Source organism: Bufo bufo, chromosome 3 (assembly GCF_905171765.1).
Source record: "Bufo bufo chromosome 3, aBufBuf1.1, whole genome shotgun sequence".
NCBI classification, from domain to species: domain Eukaryota; kingdom Metazoa; phylum Chordata; class Amphibia; order Anura; family Bufonidae; genus Bufo; species Bufo bufo.
Window position 1 is genome coordinate 46,966,885 of NC_053391.1, and position 21,660 is coordinate 46,988,544.

The 21,660-nt window shown below is 45.2% G+C and overlaps 1 protein-coding gene across 3 annotated transcripts in view; it reads right to left on the minus strand.

Moving 5' to 3' along the window:
• TIAM1 (TIAM Rac1 associated GEF 1) overlaps nt 1–21,660 on the minus strand; it is a 323,389-nt gene that overhangs the window by 204,421 nt on the left and 97,308 nt on the right. The window contains exon 1 of one of the 3 annotated variants that reach the window (XM_040423180.1): nt 10,368–10,493. The exons of 1 other annotated variant lie outside the window; for it this stretch is intronic. The gene's annotated coding sequence lies outside the window, so the exon portion shown is untranslated. Of the gene's footprint in view, nt 1–9,686; nt 9,745–10,367; nt 10,494–21,660 lie in introns of those variants that run through there. One more of the 3 variants, XM_040423181.1, reaches the window with a different exon arrangement.

A 21,660-nucleotide genomic window follows, 5' to 3' on the forward strand; every position in this document is an offset into this window, starting at 1 on the left:
ATCTACATTTGGCTGGCAGCATGGTGCACATGTCTATAGGACAGTCTACAGAGCACTCTCTAGGAGCGCTACAGTAGGGCATCATTACTTGAATGTCATAAAAACAGGTGCGAGCAAGGACAGTTATCCCTCATATCCAAGGAAAGGCACAAAGCCTTCAAGCAGCTTAGAGTCTAGCATCTTCTACAACACAAGAAACGATGTGTAAATGGAGAACTCCTGTGGGCTGTGAGAAGACATCAAGAGGCCACAAGAAGAGTGGGAGACTCCTCGCTGAATACACAATTACGTTTAATGAGTATTCTAAGAGTTTTACAACTAGTTAGAAAAATATCTTCTGGCTTACAGTTCAAAAAAAGCACAAACAAGCATCTCATCTCAAAAGTCCTCAAACCATTTCAAGAACTGAGAATATAACGAACGTTTCGGATCCTCGCCTCTGGCCATCCCTGCAGAAATGTTCCCCCTGAACGGGCTGCCTCCGAGCATGCTGCATTTAGTAATCTCCCCTAAATTACTTCCACAGCACCCCTCCCCAGATGATCAAACATCACAGGTGTTCAATTAATACTCCAAAAGTTTTTTCACTTGTATGTTTTGATTGCGAAAAACATTCAAGGTTGTTATGCTAATGAAAATGTGCTCTGGGGCCAAAAATCTATAATTCACATTCTTTGCAAGAAAAAAAAAAAAAAAAAGAGGAGTTCATAAAGTATAAAGCCGGGGAAGGTTCAGTTATACCTTGACTATACTACAGTAAAGTACTGCATAAACACCAATTTTTAAAGGATTTGTCCTTCTTTTAGATACTGGTAACCTATCCTCTAAATAGGTCATCAATATTAGATCGATGGAGGTCTCAGACACCCAGCACCCCCAGTGATCAGCTGTTTGCAGCAGTCATCGGTCCCGGAAACAGAACAGTGGACGGAACTGGAAGCAGATGTCTCAGTCTACTGTGTAATGGCCTTGCCGGGGTACAGCAGCTTAGCTCTCCATTCAAGGTGGAGAGGTTCTCAGGGATGGGACCCACACCCACCTGACATACCCATAAATGTTCAGATGGACTATTCAATTCATCTGATGACAGGAAATGCCTGCATTTATCTGATGACAGGAAAAGCTGTCTGGCTCAGCTCCTGAACCGTCTCCATCTCTGAACTCCCGACATGTGCTGAACTGCACAGCTCCGTCCACCTTGTAGTGGACAGAGGTGTGTTGTTCCGGAACTATGGAAGAGCTGATCCGCAGGGGTGTGGAGTGTGTCGGACCACCACCAATTAGATGGTCTACCAAAATCAAAATCCGGGACAGCCCCTTTAAGAAATGTGGAGCAAATAACGTACGACAGTTTTTCGGCACCATCTTAACCAATTCTGGAACATTAAATCTCTCGCAATACTTTGCAAAATAACTTATAAAACCAGCACCACCTACAAAACAAATCTACATCAGGTCAGACCAGCGTTACATTATAGAGGGTTTATATAGGGCAGTAAAAATGTACACAATTTTTTGCACTTTTTATAAATGCACCGCCATACATACAGCATACTATATGTACAGATGTCTGCATAGGACTCAACGCATATGTGGAGTAAATAATATGATTTCTGATAAAAAAATATTCCAGGAATCTATAGGATTTTCCGCCCTGCTGCTAGAAGCGGCGCCTATATATAAGACCAGAAACATTAGATGCAGTTAGAGCACTTTCCACGTCTGCTTGGGTTCCCAAAGGACAACCCTTCACATAACTAAAAACATCTATTAAACCCATAAAGAGGGGTGGTAAATCTGTCAGGTGACAGCGCCATAACTGACATCACTTATCCAAGGTGCAAACAGCGGTGGTGAAAGAACCATAATTACAAGGTCTAAAAACATCAAAAAGCTCCATAGACAGACAAGGAAAATTACAGCTGATGGAGCCAAACAGGAAGAGGAATGCTGTAGTCCTTAAAAATCAAGGCGGACAGGAGAGGGGGGGACCTGGCTGCAGGGGGTAATAAATCTACACAACTAGGTGGAAGGAAAAGCAAAGGCTCCAGGCCAGAGGAGCAACAGAAGGTAAAACACATGGATGGGAGAATGTATGCAGGAAGAAAAATATCTGAAAAACATTTATTCATTTTAGGTTTTATTTTGTTATTTATTAAGTGCCTCTTATATTTAAAGGGATTTTCTTCTTGAAAATGTATGGAACCCCCCCAAAAAATGACTGCTTTATGGGGTGAGAGTGCGCTTCCAAAAGCCATGCTGCTTTGGCTCCTGTTGGCCATACTTGGCGTTATAAGGGAGACATCCGGTCAGCTTATTGGTGACATCTGCAGCAACCATTGACTGCAAGTCCTACTACTATGTAGATTACCATTCATTTACCAAATTAAAAGGGGTTGTCCCATGAAAAATCTTTTAGTTTTCAAACCATTACCTGGATCTAAGTACTTTTGTAATTTCATGTAATTCAAAGTTTAGCATAGCCACCAAGTTATTCAATAAAATGTATCTGTTAGGCACCACCTGCTGTTTTTTTTTTTTTACTCATCTTTGTCCTGCTCACTGAGATGGCCGCACATGCTCAGTTTCGTCCTTCAACTGCCTCCTGAGCTGTGATAGGGAGAGCTGAGACACGCCTCCTGAGCTGTGATAGGGAGACCATAGACATGCCCCCTTAGCTGCAGCAGAAAAGACACGCCCCTGAGCTGCCAGCTTGATATAAATCTAGCAGAGCCATGAGCGGCGAGATCTCTGGATCCATGTGAGGGGCAGGGCTGGTTATAGCTTTGTTAGAAAGACATTGATATGTACTATATGATGTCCGATGTATAATTTATATTAGTCATGGGATAACCCCTTTTAAGGTGAGTAACTTTGCAAACACAATATTACTGATTACTGTACTTAAATTGATGACGACTTACGTGTGTACTACAGTACATTGCTGAATTAAGAATTCTGCTGGCTTCTGAGCTGAAGTCCCCCAGATTTCCGTGTTGGTTCTGTCCAGTAATCTGATGTCCCATCGCATTATAGTATCCCAGCCAAGATATTAGGGATGTGTTATGACAGGTTATTGGGGGAAGGGGGGGGGGGGGAGAGCTTTTATTATGCAACTTGTGGCAAATGTTTGGCGTAAAATAGCTGCTTTTTACGTCAACCGTTTTTATAAGTAGGGGTGGTTTATGAGGGGCGGGACTCTAAACCGGTATAAATTATAGCACATATATACGCCAGCTCACGGCGGCTGTAAATTACACCGACTGGCAGAAGAGGTGACATTTATTAAAGGGCCCGTGCCATTTGGTGTATCTTACTCTAGCACTCTTCTGAAGACTAGCATATGAAACACCAGTCTTAAAGGGGTATTCTGGGTAGAGAAAGTATACCCTAATCACAGGATAGGGGATAACTATCAGATCGGTGGGTGCTACTGCTGGAACCCCCACTGGTCAGAAATGCACGCCACCACTCCATTCTTTTCAATGGGAGAGCCGGAGAAAGCAAGTTTTACATACATTAGGCCCCATCAAAATTAATAAAAAAAAATAAAAAAAAACTTCCTGTCCAAAGCAGCCAATCACAGAGCAGCTTTCATTTTCCCAGATCAGTTTAAAGGGGGTCAACCACACCGTACAAGGCTGCTGAAGCCAGTGACTGACTGCAGTGGTCATGTGCGGTATGTGGCTAGATTACGGCTGCAGCCATGTAAACATAGACCGGAGGTGAGGATTAGCGGAACAGCACTAAAAATGGAGGGGAATTAACTATAACTAAATCATCACACCGCATTAAAAGTTACCCTTAAAGGGGTTATCCGACCCCGGGCCCCTCTCACACACAATGTACTTACCTTTCTCCACGACACCTATTTCACCTCTGAAGCCCGCACGGCCGCCGCTACTTCTCCCTGTGCCTGAAAACATCCGGTGTCAGGGAGGGGGCCACCAATGGCAGGCGGCGAGGGCGAGAAGCCCCCCCCCCCCCACCCAATACTGAATGTTTTCAGAAGAGACGCGGTTGCCGTGGAGCGAGGTAAGTACATTGTGTGTGAGGGGCCCAGGCATATGGGGGGAATTTCAGGGGTCGGATAACCCCTTTAAGCCTCATTCACACCAGTGATTTCCATCAGTGATTTTGAAACAAAACCAGGTGCAGCTCTAAGCACATTACAGGAGCAGATTTTTCCCTTATACCTTATGTCTGTGGAGGCTCGAATCCTGGTTTTGGCTCACAATCACTGATGGAAATCACTGACTAAACACTGATGTGTGAATGAGGCTTTATTCTGATAAACTGCAACGATTTAAGTTCTTTGCATTACGGCCCAAGTTTTTGCTGAGACTGCGAAACGGCACACGGCTTCTCAGAAATGCAAACAATGTGGAGAACAGTCATTTATCCTCCTCCAAGTAAATACGTTCAAGACAAAAATCATCATTCCGTCACGTACTGCTAATTTGTGTGTATTTAAGGGATCATGTACACAACTGCATTAAAGGGGTTGCATCATTTCAGCAAATGGCATTTATCATGTAGAGAAAGTTAATACAAGACACTTACTAATGTATTGTGATTGTCCATATTGCCCCCTTTGCTGGCTGGATTCATTTTCCCCCCATCACATTATACACTTCTCTTGCTTGCACACTATAGAAACAAAGCACTAGCCTATGTGCGCCCCCACAGTCCTGGCCACCAGAGAGGCCAGCACTTTTTCCTACAGTGTACAAGCACGGCCATTGCTGGTGGATTACAGGATGGTCGTAACCAGGGAAACGAGCAGTGTATAATGTGATGTAAAAATGAATCCAGCCAGCAAAGGAGGCAATATGGTGAATCACAATACATTAGTAAGTGCCTTGTATTAACTTCCTTTACATGATAAATGCCATTTGCTGAAGTGACACAACCCCTTTAAGGATCAATCAGAACTAATACTGCACCCGTAAAAATCTATGGACCTATACTGTACCACTGTATGGATCTGATTTCCCTCGTAGATTCAGTAATTCTTGAGTACAAAAATCCTGCCATTTTGCACCATATAGTGTATTATTCAGGTATGTTGAATTGCGCCTCATGCACACGACTGTATCAAGCAACTGTTTGAAAACAATCCCTGACCCTAAAAGGAGACATGTAATATACCAAATATATTGGTATACAATGGCAAATACAATGGGCCAGATTTATCATTAGCTCAGGTCAAAATAATGGTGTAAAAAAGTCCCAAAAAAAGTCCCAAACGCTAAAACTGCGCACAAATTTGCGACTTTTTTCTGCTCTGCACTATGCTCGCCAGTTTTCTGAAAGTGGGCGTGTTTTCTTATGTAAATGAATCTCTAGACAGATTTACTATTGGGACTATTTAAAAAGTCGCAAAAAAGTCGCAAAAAAATGCGAAATTTCACTCCAGTGGAGGACCATGCTTATCTTATGAGACTTTAATAGAACATGCGACTTTTTCGTAAAACGTGCGACTTTTTCGTAAAGATGTGCGACTTTTGTAAAGCTGCTTACTGACGGATAAACTGCTACCATCAAACCACATTTATTACAGTCTTAAAGGGCTGATCATAAATGTGACTTGGCTAAAACTGACTTTTATATTTTTATGCAAATAAGACTTTCGGAGCACTGTGGGTGGGGCTGTTCCTTTCGGAGCACTGTGGGTGGGGCTGTTCCTTTCGGAGCACTGTCAGTGGGGCTGTTCCTTTCGGAGCACTGTGGGTGGGGCTGTTCCTTTCGGAGCACTGTGGGTGGGGCTGTTCCTTTCGGAGCACTGTGGGTGGGGCTGTTCCTTTCGGAGCACTGTGGGTGGGGCTGTTCCTTTCGGAGCACTGTGGGTGGGGCTGTTCCTTTCGGAGCACTGTGGGTGGGGCTGTTCCTTTCGGAGCACTGTGGGTGGGGCTGTTCCTTTCGGAGCACTGTGGGTGGGGCTGTTCCTTTCGGAGCACTGTGGGTGGGGCTGTTCCTTTCGGAGCACTGTGGGTGGGGCTGTTCCTTTCGGAGCACCTGGCCTTTCCTGCTTTATCGCTACCAGCTCTGCAATCCCAGGAACTGCCAAACAAGAGGGGGACGCGCTGCGCAGTGTGACTGGCAGGGTAACAGTGCACTTATTAGAGAAAGGATTAGAGGACTGGACATTCACAAGAAAGGTATGGTTAGGATTCAGGGCACCTACCCTAGATGGTGGTACACTTACCAAGTAATGAATTTTGAGGGCGACAGACTCCTTAACTGATGTGTACTAAACCAGGAGAATCGGTCTGATCCTAAAAACCCAAAATGACCCAGATCTGAAATAGTTAGCAATCAGAGGTATGGCTACAGAGGGCGAAGTAGTAGCGCTTGTACCCAGACCCTGGTGCCTGAGGACAGCAGTATTAGAAATGGCACATGGCCCATTATAGATTTCTGAGTGGGGCCCTGCAGCTTTTAAATGCCCCTCTGGTAGCACTGACAGTCACCCTCCAACTACCAGGCCCAACACATAAGATAGGCTCATGGTTAAATTACTGGAGATCAAGTGATCGCCTGGTGATCGATCGCTACACTGTGGCAGCCATACACACTTTTGTCCACATTGGCCAATATAATCATTCACGGCAGCGCACGGTGAGAGGCAGCCGGACTAAAAGTACTGCATGTCGTAGTTTTAGTCCGGCTGCCTCTCACCGTGTTGCCGCCGGAACTCCGCCCCTCCGCCCCCATTACAGTCAATGGTCACACGTGAACTAGCAGCAGGACGAATCAGACAGGCTGGTTACCCGCCGGACTCCCCTGCCGCTAATGTGAAAGTACCCTAACCAACATGACAAATAATACTCTAGCAACGTTCATTCCTGGGTAGACCTAGCTCAGGTGGGCACAAGTGCTCAGATCCATCCATCAACTGCTACCAGCCATATTGTCCGTTAGAAGCTGTGGACAGTTAGGCCTCCGTTTTTTGCGTTCCGTATACAGACTGTATACGGAACCATTAATTTCAATGGATCTGCAAAAAAAAACAAAAAAAAAAAACAACAACAGGGAAGGTACATACGGAGTACCTTCGTGTTTTTTTATTTTTTTGCGGATCCATTGAAATTAATGGTTCCGTATACAGTCTGAATACGGAACGCAAAAAACGGAGGCTTAACTGTCCACAGCTTCTAACAGACAATATGGCTGGTAGCAGTTCAAAACCTATAACATATGTCCTATTATTGCCTGCAAATCACATTCCGTGGCTCCATTCAAGTCAATGGTTCCGCAAAAGAAACTGAATGCATCCGTATGTCTTCCGTATCCATTCAGTTTTTGCTGAACTATCTACTGAAAATTTTATGCCCAGCCCAATTTTTTATGTACTTAACTGTTTAAACATTATTGTATGCTTCAGTTTCCGTTTGCGAGCTGCAAAAAACTGATCACAAACGGAAACCAAACGGAAGAACGGAAGCGGAAAGGAAACGCTACTGAAACAAAAAAATAAAAAAAATAAATGGAAAAACGGATCCGTTGAGCAGAAAAAAACTGCACCCTGAAAAAGGACACACCCACTGAGCTGCCAACTTGAAATAAATGTAGAGGAACAATAGGAGCAATGAATGAGAATATCTCTGGATCCATGTGAGGTACAGGGCTGGTTCTAGCTTTGTTAGAAAGATAGTCATGTGCTATATGATGTCTGATTTTCATTTTTTACATTACCCATGGGATAACCCCTTTAAATGTTACCCGATGAACCCCAAGGCGCATCCCGCGCAGTTGTTGCGAGCCCTTCATCGGCATCCTCGCCTCACACTGTAAATTGGCCCTCTTAGGACAGCAGCTCACAGTACACAAGCTATATTTACCACGCGTCCTGCAGTTACATAACCCATGTGCGGAGAGACACTGGCATCTCCCAGGTATTACATGCAATGTCAACATGTGGATCCTAATTAGCAGTGCAGAGCACGTGTTTAACCCCTGCAGCTCCAGCAGATGTCAATGCAAAAGTAAGGATTAAGACAACCTGCTCCCCCGCACACGACCGCTCTGGGATGGAGAGACGCTGCAGGTGTTTCTATAATAACGTCTATGGAACATGCCATGACTGGTGTCGTCAGATCCCGTAGCCTTCGGTTACCATCGTCCGCCCCCTCTTCTTGGCAACATACAAAGAGGAAGAAACCAATTACAGTAGATTATTTTTCTCTTTTACAAGAAAATCTAAATTATTCCATTGCACGTGCAGCTCAACAGGTTGTCATCATTTTTCGCCTCCAAGTGCCACCTCCTTGATGCTGCTAATCTGTGTTGCTTGGGTCGGACTCTTGACAGAATCAGTCTCCTTCCCTCTCTGGCAGCTGACATCATAGTGCTTTCTTCCTTGCAGAGTCTTTTCAGTTTTACTGCCATACTACGGCAAAGTCTCCATTCCATCCGGACAAGCAGGGCAGAAAACTATTTCTATCGGCTGCCCTGCGGTGAACAGAGGATCACTATGTGGAGACCAACTGAGCATGTGTGACCACCAGCACTCAGCTCAGAAGATGGATGTGCATGCTGTTATACACTTTGACCACAAGGTGGCACAATACTATCTGAATAAATGTCATTACTTTTCACCTGATTTTTTTTTTTTATTATTATTATTTTTTTTAACAGCATGTAAATGGAAAAACGTGCGCTGTTATTTATAATCTATACAGTAAATATGATTATGCTACAAAAAGTAGAATGCTGTCAACACCTAAAACTGAAAATTATCACTAACGGACAACTGCTTCACATAACCCGGTCTATCTGACCTTCACTTACTATACAGAGAAATGTAATCTATTCTTCCCCTTTAGCAACCGTTTCAGGTAGTTAGGCTGGCTGGTGGGTCCTTAAAGGGGTAATCACATCAGAGACAATGGGGACATATCGCTAGGATATGCCCACATTGTCTGATAGGTGCGAGTCCCATCTCTGGGAAGCGCACCTGTCTTGTAAGCGCAGCCGGCAAAGACCCGGAGGGTGCACTGCGCATGCACGGCTGCCCCCAATTTATTTCTATGGGGTCGTCAAAAATAACCGAGCACTGGCTCTGCTATTTCCATCGGCCTCATAGAAGTGAATGGGAGTGGTGGCCGCACAAACGCGGTGCGCTCCCATTCGCTTCTATGGGGAGAGCACTTGGTGATGCCAAAAACTTTCCCTGCTCCGTTCTCGATATAGCTGGGACCCATTCTAGCAATATGCCCCTATTTTCTTTAAACATAAGGATAGAGAGTCTGGGATAAATCTCAACTTCCCTCTTTTTTCAGGACGTGTCTCATAAGCAGCACTTTTAGAAATTTTACTTCTAATGTTATTCATTCATCTACATCGGGGATGCCCAACCTGCGGCCCTCCAGATGTTGCAAAACTACAACTGCCAGCATGCCCAGACAGCCTACAGCAGGACATACTGGGAGTTGTAGTTTTACAACAGCTGGAGGGCCGCAGGTTGAGCATTCCTGATCTACATGAATTGACACTTGTGAGGGAGCGTCCCCACAGCTTTAGACGCCGACTCCGCCGGCAGATTAATATGGCGGCACATTTCACACACCCTTGATAAACTAGCGCATGCGCAGCCTAGGATTCTACAGCAACCAATTTGCATGCGCTGTTAAACAAATTTTGCCGGCACATCCACAATTGCCGATTTGTACTTGTAGACCTACTTGCAGTAACGGCGCATGCACGGGATTATCATGTCTATGCAAATCGGCCAGCGTGGTGGGGAATAGTCTGTAGACAGGCGCTCCCTCAGACAGAGAATTCGCTCTGATGAACCCATCGATTCACTCGTCACTAGTGCTGTCCTTTCTCCAGACACGTCTGCATGAGTGGAAATTTTACCAGAAATCAACAATTCTGGAACATATTTTCTTAGAACTCTGCATAGTGCCGTTCCTCTGTTATTCCTTCTGGAAATGTATGCATTAAAAATCGACAAATGACTGCTACATGATTACACGGTCACCGATTGACTTCAAGGGATACAATGCTGCCCTGTCATCAGCGAGCTGGTCTATTCGCCAGAATCATGCTTCCACATCGGAAGACCCCTTTAAGTCCATGAAGACTGCCAAATAACTACCCTCCTCAGGGTGCAACTCAAAGAAGCAACTGCATATTCCTATTTCTCACATTACCAGAAAGGCACCCATGGCATACAAAAGGTAGAAGCCCCCGGCAACCTCTGCTGCAGCACAACAAAGGGTTAAGCGGCGTTACTTCTAGAGCACTTTTTGGCTGCAGGCTCCACGTGAGCTTCTACAATCCCGTATCCCAACTTTATCCTACAGGAAGTCTCGGCACAAGGAAGTGGTTAGTGATACAGGTTCACGGACGTGCGTTACCTTCCTCCAGGGACCTCATTGCACCGTGGCTTCCGGTAGGACCACCCTTCTTCTGACCAGACGGGACCCCCAAGATGCCGCCCGCTCTTGCAGAAGCCTGCACAATGCAGACAGCCTGTGTCCCGCTCACTTCCTTACAGTCTAGTGTAAACAGATATGAGGGAACCTATGGCATATCTCTCCACCCTCTCCTCCAGGGGAACGGGGACAGGTATCGCTTTCACTCAGGATGGAAGGAGGGGGGGGGGAGGGCGAGCTTTCGTCACAGACAAAGCCAGGCGTACATGAGAGCCGAGCGCCAGCATGAGACCGGCTAGTCTTCTCCATTGTCACTAGTCATTAGGAGCGCTCCCAACCACCATCCCAGTCCCCTAAAACAATGACGGAAAAACACAAAGCTCCTCTTGTCACACGTCCCAGTCATATACTCTGCACAGACACAGCAGAATCGAGTTGGTCTCAGACAGCGGGGCACAGCAATACCGAATACCGTAATAGAGTTTACATAGTACTGAAGGTAAATGAGGGGGGAACGAAAAGCAAAAAGCAAGATAATTAAATGAAGAACCGCCAAGTAAGGTCCTTTCCAGTATAGAGTCTGCACGACCATGGCGCTATTTCATCTAAATTAGTCGTCCCACCACAAGATAGGTGGTAAGTATCTGACACCCGACCACCACTGTCCTCCGAGTCCCCTGAGTGAATGGAACGAGTCACACATGTGCCCTGCGGCTTCTCCGTCTCCATAGGGGCACAGAAGGAAAGGCGATCGCAACGCTTGGCCATCTTCAGCGGTCCGGGAGAGTTAAAGGAAGTGGCAGTGCACATTCAAATCGGGGGGGACAAGGAGACCCCATTTTCATGCTGTTAATATTCGGGATCCCCCTTTCCGCAACGATAAAGGGGGTTGTTCCGATCCTGAGGACAGGGGACAAGTGTCTAATTGGCAGGTTCCGATCAGTCACGAGAATGGAGGCCCCTTATTTTTAGCAGGTTTGGGGGGCCGTTACAGTAGCAGCAAAGGGGATCAGATCCAAATGAATCTCATGATCCATAAAAAAGGTGCCGTGTAAACTGACGATATTAAATCACAGCATGTCAATTGTGCTGGCAGATCTCTGCTCTGGACTGCACCCTTTGCGATATATGGGGTGAATCTACAGCGGAAAATCTGCCCCGAGTAGCCGCCCCCCTAAATCCTGACCCGACTCCTAGAATGGACAGCGAGAGTCTTGATGGCCCCACACCACAATGATAGGTGGCCTTCTGTGTACACACCGATAAGGAGAGAGCTGTCAATCATCCTATGTGGGAGGAGTAATCAGGACTCTCGCTAGGACTCCTCAGAGTCCTGTTAAGATCCACCCTGCTCCAAATCATATAAACCTATATATCTCAGAGCTCAGCTTCTGTGCCTTTATAATAGGGCAGCAACAATCCTCTGCATTTATGCACACAGACACTGCGTAGAGGGGGACATGGGCTCAGATGGTGTACCGCCATATAATGCTTTTATTTGACATCTTGTTTGACGGCAAAAACATTCTACCTAGCAATGGGAAAATGGGGGGGAAAAAAATCATCTGATGGGAACAGCACAGACTTCACTTCAGTAGGTCTCCGTATGAAATCAAGCCTATTAAAAAGGGGTTTCCCGCTAATATCGCTTCCCGCTGGGTTTAAAAAGAAATTTAGGAAGTATGGGATTTGCACAGGACACAGGAGAATGCAAAAATCAAAGTATGTTCTTTTCACTCATATATTAGCAGACATTTAAGATTGACTGCAATCAAAATGCAATAAAAAAAATTCAGGGTTATCCCCTTCCAGTCTGTGGGTGCTGTATTACACATAATGCAGAAGCACTACAATATAGCAGTGTGCATGAGGTCCGTACAGAACTTCCTTCATACAACATGTGCTGGAACATTTTTCATAATCTGTTCATATACACTGTATATATAATGAAAAAATTAATAAAAATTTGATGGATATAGATATATATATATATATATATATATATATATACACATACATACATACATACATATACATATATATATATATATATATATATATATATACATATATACATATATACATACACACACACACACATACATATACACACACTGCTCAAAAAAATAAAGGGAACACTTAAACAACACAATGTAACTCCAAGTCAATCACACTTCTGTGAAATCAAACTGTCCACTTAGGAAGCAACACTGAGTGACAATCAATTTCACATGCTGTTGTGCAAATGAGATAGACAACAGGTGGAAATTATAGGCAATTAGCAAGACACCCCCAATAAAGGAGTGGTTCTGCAGGTGGTGACCACAGACCACTTCTCAGTTCCTATGTTTCCTGGCTGATGTTTTGGTCACTTTTGAATGCTGACGGTGCTTTCACTCTAGTGGTAGCATGAGACGGAGTCTACAACCCACACAAGTGGCTCAGGTAATGCAGCTTATCCAGGATGGCACATCAATGCGAGCTGTGGCAAGAAGGTTTGCTGTGTCTGTCAGCGTAGTGTCCAGAGCATGGAGGCGCTACCAGAAGACAGGCCAGTACATCAGGAGACGTGGAGGAGGCCTTAGGAGGGCAACAACCCAGCAGCAGGACCACTACCTCCGCCTTTGTGCAAGGAGGAACAGGAGGAGCACTGCCAGAGCCCTGCAAAATGACCTCCAGCAGGCCACAAATGTGCATGTGTCTGCTCAAACGGTCAGAAACAGACTCCATGAGGGTGATATGAGGGCCCGACGTCCACAGGTGGGGGTTGTGCTTACAGCCCAACACTGTGCAGGACGTTTGGCATTTGCCAGAGAACACCAAGATTGGCAAATTCGCCACTGGCGCCCTGTGCTCTTCACAGATGAAAGCAGGTTCACACTGAGCACATGTGACAGACGTGACAGAGTCTGGAGACGCCATGGAGAACGCTCTGCTGCCTGCAACATCCTCCAGCATGACCGGTTTGGCATTGGGTCAGTAATGGTGTGGGGTGGCATTTCTTTGGAGGGCCGCACAGCCCTCCATGTGCTCGCCAGAGGTAGCCTGACTGCCATTAGGTACCGAGATGAGATCCTCAGACCCCTTGTGAGACCATATGCTGGTGCGGTTGGCCCTGGGTTCCTCCTAATACAAGACAATGCTAGACCTCATGTGGCTGGAGTGTGTCAGCAGTTCCTGCAAGACGAAGGCATTGATGCTATGGACTGGCCCGCCCGTTCCTCAGACCTGAATCTAATTGAGCACATCTGGGACATCATGTCTCGCTCTATCCACCAACGTCACGTTGCACCACAGACTGTCCAGGAGTTGGCAGATGCTTTAATCCAGGTCTGGGAGGAGATCCCTCAGGAGACCGTCCGCCACCTAATCAGGAGCATGCACAGGCGTTGTAGGGAGGTCATACAGGCACGTGGAGGCCACACACACTACTGAGCCTCATTTTGACGTGTTTTAAGGACATTACTTTAAAGTTGGATCAGCCTGTAGTGTGTTTTTCCACTTTAATTTTGAGTGTGACTCCAAATCCAGACCTCCATGGGTTAAAAAATTTGATTTCCATTTTTTTATTTTTGTGTGATTTTGTTGTCAGCACATTCAACTATGTAAAGAACAAAGTATTTCAGAAAAATATTTAAGTAATTCAGATCTAGGATGTGTTATTTTTGTGTTGCCTTTATTTTTTTGAGCAGTGTATATACACTCACCTAAAGAATTATTAGGAACACCTGTTCTATTTCTCATTAATGCAATTATCTAGTCAACCAATCACATGGCAGTTGCTTTAATGCATTTAGGGGGGTGGTCCTGGTCAAGACAATCTCCTGAACTCCAAACTGAATGTCAGAATGGGAAAGAAAGGTGATTTAAGCAAATTTGAGCGTGGCATGGTTGTTGGTGCCAGACGGGCCGGTCTGAGTATTTCACAATTTGCTCAGTTACTGTGATTTTCATGCACAACCATTTCTAGAGTTTACAAAGAATGGTGTGAAAAGGGAAAAACATTCAGTATGCGGCAGTCCTGTGGGCAAAAATGCCTTGTGGATGCTAGAGGTCAGAGGAGAATGGGCCGACTGATTCAAGCTGATAGAAGAGCAACGTTGACTGAAATAACCACTCGTTACAACCGAGGTCTGCAGCAAAGCATTTGTGAAGCCACAACACGCACAACCTTGAGGCGGATGGGCTACAACAGCAGAAGACCCCACCGGGTACCACTCATCTCCACTACAAATAGGAAAAAGAGGCTACAATTTGCACGAGCTCACCAAAATTGGACTGTTGAAGACTGGAAAAATGTTGCCTGGTCTGATGAGTCTCGATTTCTGTTGAGACATTCAAATGGTAGAGTCCGAATTTGGCATAAACAGAATGAGAACATGTATCCATCCTCTGATGGCGACTTCCAGCAGGATAATGCACCATGTCACAAAGCTCGAATCATTTCAAATTGGTTTCTTGAACATGACAATGAGTTCTCTGTACTAAAATGGCCCCCACAGTCACCAGATCTCAACCCAATAGAGCATCTTTGGGATGTGGTGGAACGGGAGCTTCGTGCCCTGGATGTGCATCCCTCAAATCTCCATCAACTGCAAGATGCTATCCTATCAATATGGGCCAACATTTCTAAAGAATGCTATCAGCACCTTGTTGAATCAATGCCACGTAGAATTAAGGCAGTTCTGAAGGCAAAAGGGGCTCGAACACCGTATTAGTATGGTGTTCCTAATAATTCTTTAGGTGAGTGTATATACACAGTTGCAAGAAAAAGTATGTGAACCCTTTGGAATGATATGGATTTCTGCACAAATTGGTCATAAAATGTGATCTGATCTTCATCTAAGTCACAACAATAGACAATCACAGTCTGCTTAAACTAATAACACACGAAGAATTAAATGTTACCATGTTTTTATTGAACACACCATGTAAACATTCACAGTGCAGGTGGAAAAAGTATGTGAACTCTTGGATTTAATAACTGGTTGAACCTCCTTTGGCAGCAATAACTTCAACCAAACGTTTCCTGTAGTTGCAGATCAGACGTGCACAACGGTCAGGAGTAATTCTTGACCCTTCCTCTTTACAGAACTGTTTCAGTTCAGCAATATTCTTGGGATGTCTGGTGCGAATCGCTTTCTTGAGGTCATGCCACAGCATCTCAATCGGGTTGAGTTGAGGACTCTGACTCCACTATAACAGTGACATCTACAGTACCCTGCCCCCTTAACAGTAACATCCATAATGCCCTCCCCTTTACCAGTGACCTCCACAGCGGCCGCCCCTTTATTAGTGACCTGCACAGTACCCTGTCTCGTTAACAGCGATTTCCACAATAACCCGCCCCTTAACAGTGACCTCCATAGCAGACCGTCCCCTTAACTGTGACCTCCACAGTTTCCTGTCCCCTTAACAGAGACCTTCACAGCGGCTGCCCCTTTATTAGTGACCTCCACACTACCCCATCTCCTTAACAGTTATTTCCACAACACCCCGTCCCCTTAACAGTGGCCTCTTCAGCAATCTGGCCCTTTACACTGACCTCCATAGCAGACCGCCCCCTTTACTGTGACCTCCATAGCAGCCTGCCCCTAGGGTGGCCAGAGGTCCAGTTTTATGCCGGACAGTCCGGCTTTCAGACTCCCTGTCCTCTGTCCGGTGCAGGGCCTGGACGGACACAGGGATGTCCTTTTGACCAGCTCACTCTCAGACAGCAGCACTGTATTGTCTGAGTGTGAGCTGCAGGGAGAAAGTCACCTTCCCTCCCACCCCTGCAGCTGACAGAAGTTTTTTTACCTTAATGTTTTTCAATCCCCATCGGCTGCGGAGTAAGGCTACTTTCACACCTGCGTTAGGTGCGGATCCGTCTGGTATCTGCACAGACGGATCCGCACCTATAATGCTTGTATCCGTTCAGAACAGTTCCGTTTGCATTAACATGAACAAAAAATAAATAATTTTTTTTGTTTGTTTATGATAATGCAAACGGATCCGTTTTGACTTACACTGAAAGTCAATGGGAGGCGGATCCGTTTTCAATTGCACCATATTGTGTCAGTGAAAACGGATCCGTCCCCATTGACTTACATTGTAAGTCAGGACAGATCCGTTTGGCTCCGTTTCGTCAGAGGGACATCAAAACGCTGCAAGCAGCGTTTTGGTGTCAGCCTCCAGAGCGGAATGGAGGCTGATCGGAGGCAAACTGATGCATTCTGAACGGATCCTTATACATTCAGAATGTTTTGGGGCTGAAATGATCCATTTTGGGCCGCTTGTGAGAGCCCTGAAACGGATCTCACAAGCGGACCCAAAAACGCCAGTGTGAAAGTAGCCTAAGCGTGGCCTAATTGGATCGGGGGTATGGCTTAGTGGGACCTGGGGGTGGGGTTTTTAAGTCCGTCTTTTGAGGGTGGCCTGAATGGTGACCCTACCTGCCCCCTGAACTGTGACCTCCACAGCACTCCGCTCCCTTAACAGTGTCATCCACAGCGCCCTGCCTCTTTAAAGTGGACCTGCAGCAGTGAAGAAAAATGCCTGGGTTGTTATGGAAACCTGGTGTAAAACTGTGTGTATGTGGAGACTAAGGGCCTGCGAGGTTCTATTGGCTGATAAGGGACATGTGACTGTGTGTATGGCAGTTGGGATATAAAGAGAGAGACCTGCAGGCTTCTATTGGCTAATGTAGGTCATGTGATGTGCCATATTTGCATTTTTTGGGAATATCTCAGGAACGGTACGTGCTAGAGAGCTGTGACCCGATCTAAAACCTTCCCGGACACCTGATGTACCTGTGTGCCAAATTTCGTCATTGTAAATGCGACGGATTCCTTTAGCGGACATACCTACACACATACACTCAGCTTTATATATTAGATATAGATATATCTCAATCAAACACCATGGAGTATCTTTCAGGCTAATTGCATATCTTCGAGCTTCCTGTGAGAGTCTGAACAATCACTCAGCCCAAAACACAAACATGGTTTCTCTGCACGAGTGTGAAGAATGCGGCCGTGCTCCATTCCTTGCCAAAGCGAGGACACCACCAACGCTGCCCATCCCAGATTCAGCCAGTCACATAATCCTTTAACTACAAGGACATTCATTTAATTCAGCGACTAACCATACAAATATTCTAATAATCCAGCACCTCTTTCCAAAACAGAAGGCCAGAACTAGAAGACTGAGCAGGCAGAGCGTTCAGGACGCTCCTCTGGTGTCGGCGACGACCTACACCTTAGGCCTCATGCATACGACCGTAGTTACAGTCTGCATCCGAGCCACAGTTTTTGCGGCTTGGGTGCGGACCCATTCACTTCAATGGGGCCGCAAAAGATGCGGACAGCACTCCGTGTGCTGTCCGCATCCGTTGCTCCGTTCCGAGGCCCCGCCAAAAAAAAATATAGCATGTCCTACTCTTGTCCGTTTTGTGGACAAGAATAGGCATGTCTACAATGGGCCGCCCGTTCCGTAAATTGCGGAAGGCACACTTTTTTTGCGGATCCGCGGTTTGCGGACCGCAAAAAACAGCACGGTCGTGTGCATGTAGCCTTAGGCTGCATTAACACAACCGCATGTAGTCTGCAACGCGCAGATCCGCAAAAATACGGATGACGTCCGTGAAACGTCTGTGTTGCATCCTTTTTTTTTGGAGGACCCAATGCCCATTTACAATGCCTGGTATTGTCCGCCAAAAAAACGGACAATAGGACATGTAATATCTTTTCTGCAGGGCAGGTAAGGATATAGGGATGCGGACAGCACAGGGTGAAATGAATGCGGATCGAAGGCAGTCGTGTGAATGGGGGCTTATGCACAAAGTCTAATAAAGCATTGCGTTCAAAGAAGAATAGGGGCACGATTTTACCTGCAGTGTCGAGCCGCTGCGGTTTCTATAATTTACAACGCAGCTCTGCTCGATCAGATTGGCTTCTGTGCAGAAGCACAAGCCCAGCATGTACAGCAAATGTCCCATACGAGGACAGAATTAGTGTAAACTAAAGGCAACCGAACCGGATTATCAGGTAACTTCTCCATATATACAGAGCCCACACAGCTTCCGTAAGAGATCTATCCTCCTACAGCAGAGGGCGCTGTTAACCAAATCCATCTCTATCCCCCGGGTTCAGTGGTTTTGCGCCAATTATTGTAACGTTTACCAACTGGCTACAAGTTAATTAGATTGAAGGCAACAGATTTATAATTACTTATTAAATCCATTTATTTGAGTGGCGCCAAATCTTGTTTATGGCCGAGACCCACCCCAAGATAACGAAGGATGCTCCTGATTTGGAGGAGCTTGATCTTTAATAATTAAAATGATGGGCTTTTTATTTTTAAATCTTGAATAATTTACATATATAGATATATAAATTGATTTTTTTTATGCCAGGAAGAGTATTTTGTATTCATGTATTCATTCGGCTCTGCTGATAACACGGAGAATTTCATGCTATATGGGTAGAACACATGACTCCATACATTATTCATCTGCCCTGTTACTTTGTTCCATTTTCACAAGACATCAAGGAAAAAAATATAAATGTGTGTATAGAGACCGGAGTCCATACAGCAAGGCAGTAACCTGTCTGCGACCCAGGATTTCATTAAAAAGCCTCTGTCAGCATGAGCAACCCTATTAAACTAGGGATATTACCTGGTAGGGATGATCATGCTGAGTAAATGGTATGTTTCTTTCCTCACTAGCGTTAACAAGTGCCGATATTTTACATACAGTGGATATGAAAAGGCTGCACACCCCTGTTAAAATGTCAGGTTTCTGTGCTGTAAAAAAATGAGACAAAGATAAATCATTTCAGAACTTTTTCCACCTTTAAAGGGTTTCTACCACCAGAAATACTGTTATGTAGCTGACTGATATAGCGATGCGCCAATGTCAGCACTACATAACAGTATGTTTCTAACATTAGTCCCTGCAGCCGTTTTTGTAAAAAAAAAAAGCACTTTTATAATATGCTAATGAGCCTCTAGGTGCTATGTGGGCGTAAAATCAGCACCTAGAGGGCTCCGTCCACTCACCCATTATCCCGCCCAGGTCCCCTGTTCTGCCCGCCCCGCTCCTCTTGATTGATGGCACAGTCCACCGCATCGTTCACGAAATCCCGCGCCTGCGCCGTTCACTTCTGTCTTCGGCGCAGTGAGTGAATGATGCGCTCCTGGTGCCGAAGACAGAAGTGAACGGCGCAGGCGCGGGATTTCGCCAAGAACAAAGGGAACAGTGGCATCAATCAAGAGGAGCGGGGCGGCCAGAACAGGGGACCTGGGAGGGATAAAGCGTGAGTAGACGGAGCCTCTAGGTGCTGATTTTACACCCACATAGCACCTAGAGGCTCATTAGCATATTATAAAAGTGGTTATTTTTTTTTTACAAAAACAGCTGCAGGGACTAATGTTAGAAACATACTGTTATGTAGTGCTGACATTAGCGCATCGCTATATCAGTCAGCTACATAACGGTATTTCTGGTGGTAGAAACCCTTCAATGTGACCTATAAACTGTACAACTCAATTGAAAAACAAACTGAAATCTTTTAGGTGGAGGGAAGAAAAAATATAAAAATTAAATAAGACCGGTATAATCTGAATTCTGATATTATCAGAGTATGATCTGTGAGTATCCACTATGAGTATTTCCATAACCTTTATAAGACGCACTGCTATTTTTCTCCCACTTTTGGGGGGGGGGGGGGGGGGGGGGGAGCTCATCTTATAAAATATAAGGCAAAAAAGAAGCTATTTTAAAGGATGCAGATTCAAACCAGAAAACTAATTTAGTAGGAAGGTTTATCATTCAATGATGTAAGAAAGTTGGGTGACATCTGCTGTATTTAGCGTAAATTATATTTTACTCTTACATAGCGCTGACATTCCGCAGCACTTTACAGACATTAACATCACTCACTGTCCCCAGTGGCGCTCACAACCCAGATTTCCTACATCTTTGGAGTGTGTGAGGAAACCATAGTACCCGGAGGAAGCCCACAGGAACATAGGGAGAACAAACAAACTCCATGCAGATGTTGTCCTTGGTCAGATTCGAACCCAGGACCCCAGTGCTGCAAGGCACCAGTGCTAACCACTGATCCACCAAAATAAAAAGTGTCTAGGCAACCATTAACCCCTTCCCGATATATGATGTAATAGTATGTCTTGGCGGCAAGTGACGTGCCGCATTTTGACATTCTATTACATCATGGTGATCGGGTGGGCACCAGAGCGGTGCGAGCCCAATCACTGCAGGGGCCGACAGTCCCTGATAACCGGGCCCCTGCTGTATCCCAATGTGGATTAAACCCTTCTATGCCGCAGACAGCGCTGGCCGCGGCATAGAAGGGGTTTATGGCAGGTGAGGGAGCCCATCGGGTCCCCGCGCTGCAGTGGCGCTGACCCAATGGGCAACAAAGCAGCCTGATGCCGTGCAGAGGCTGCCCAATTCCGTGCACGGCATCGGGACCTGCCTTCTACGGGGGCAGAGGAGATCCCGCCCAAGGCCCATCTCCTAGGCAACCTGTTAGTGTATTATTCTGTGTAATACAGGCAATGCATTACAATACAGATGTATTGTAATGCATTGCAGAGGGGATCTGACCCTCAAAAGTTGACGTCCCAGAGTGGGACAGAAATAAAGTTTAAAAAAAAAAAAAAAACACACCCCTTTTCCCTGATTTTATAAGAAAAAAAAAAAAGGAAAAAAAAAACACACATTAGGTATCACAGCGTCCATAACGACCGGCTCTATAAATATATCACATAATCCACCCCATCCGATAAAGGCTATAAAAAATAAAAACTGTCAAAAAAAGACAATTTTGTCACCTTACATCACAAAAAGTGCCAAAAAACACCAAGCGATCAAAAAAGCGTATGTCCCACAAAATGGTACCAATAAAAACAGTCACCTCATCCCGCATAGGAAAATCGCAAAAAAAAAAAATAATCCAAAAAAAACAGATAGCTCTCCGAACATGGAGACACTAAAAGCATAATTTTTTTGTTTCAAATATTTATACAAGTTTTATACAATAATAGCATAAGAAAAAGTATACATTTAAGGGATTGCCCTGTCCATAACGATCTGCTCTCTAAAAATTTCACAAGACCTAACCAGGTGAACGCTGTAAAAATAAATAAATAAAAACTGTGCCAAAACAACCAATTTTTTTGTCACCTTGCCCCCATAAAGTGTAATAATGACTGAATGGTAACAATAAAAGGTCAAATCTTCCTGCAAAAAAAAATGAGCCCCTGAACA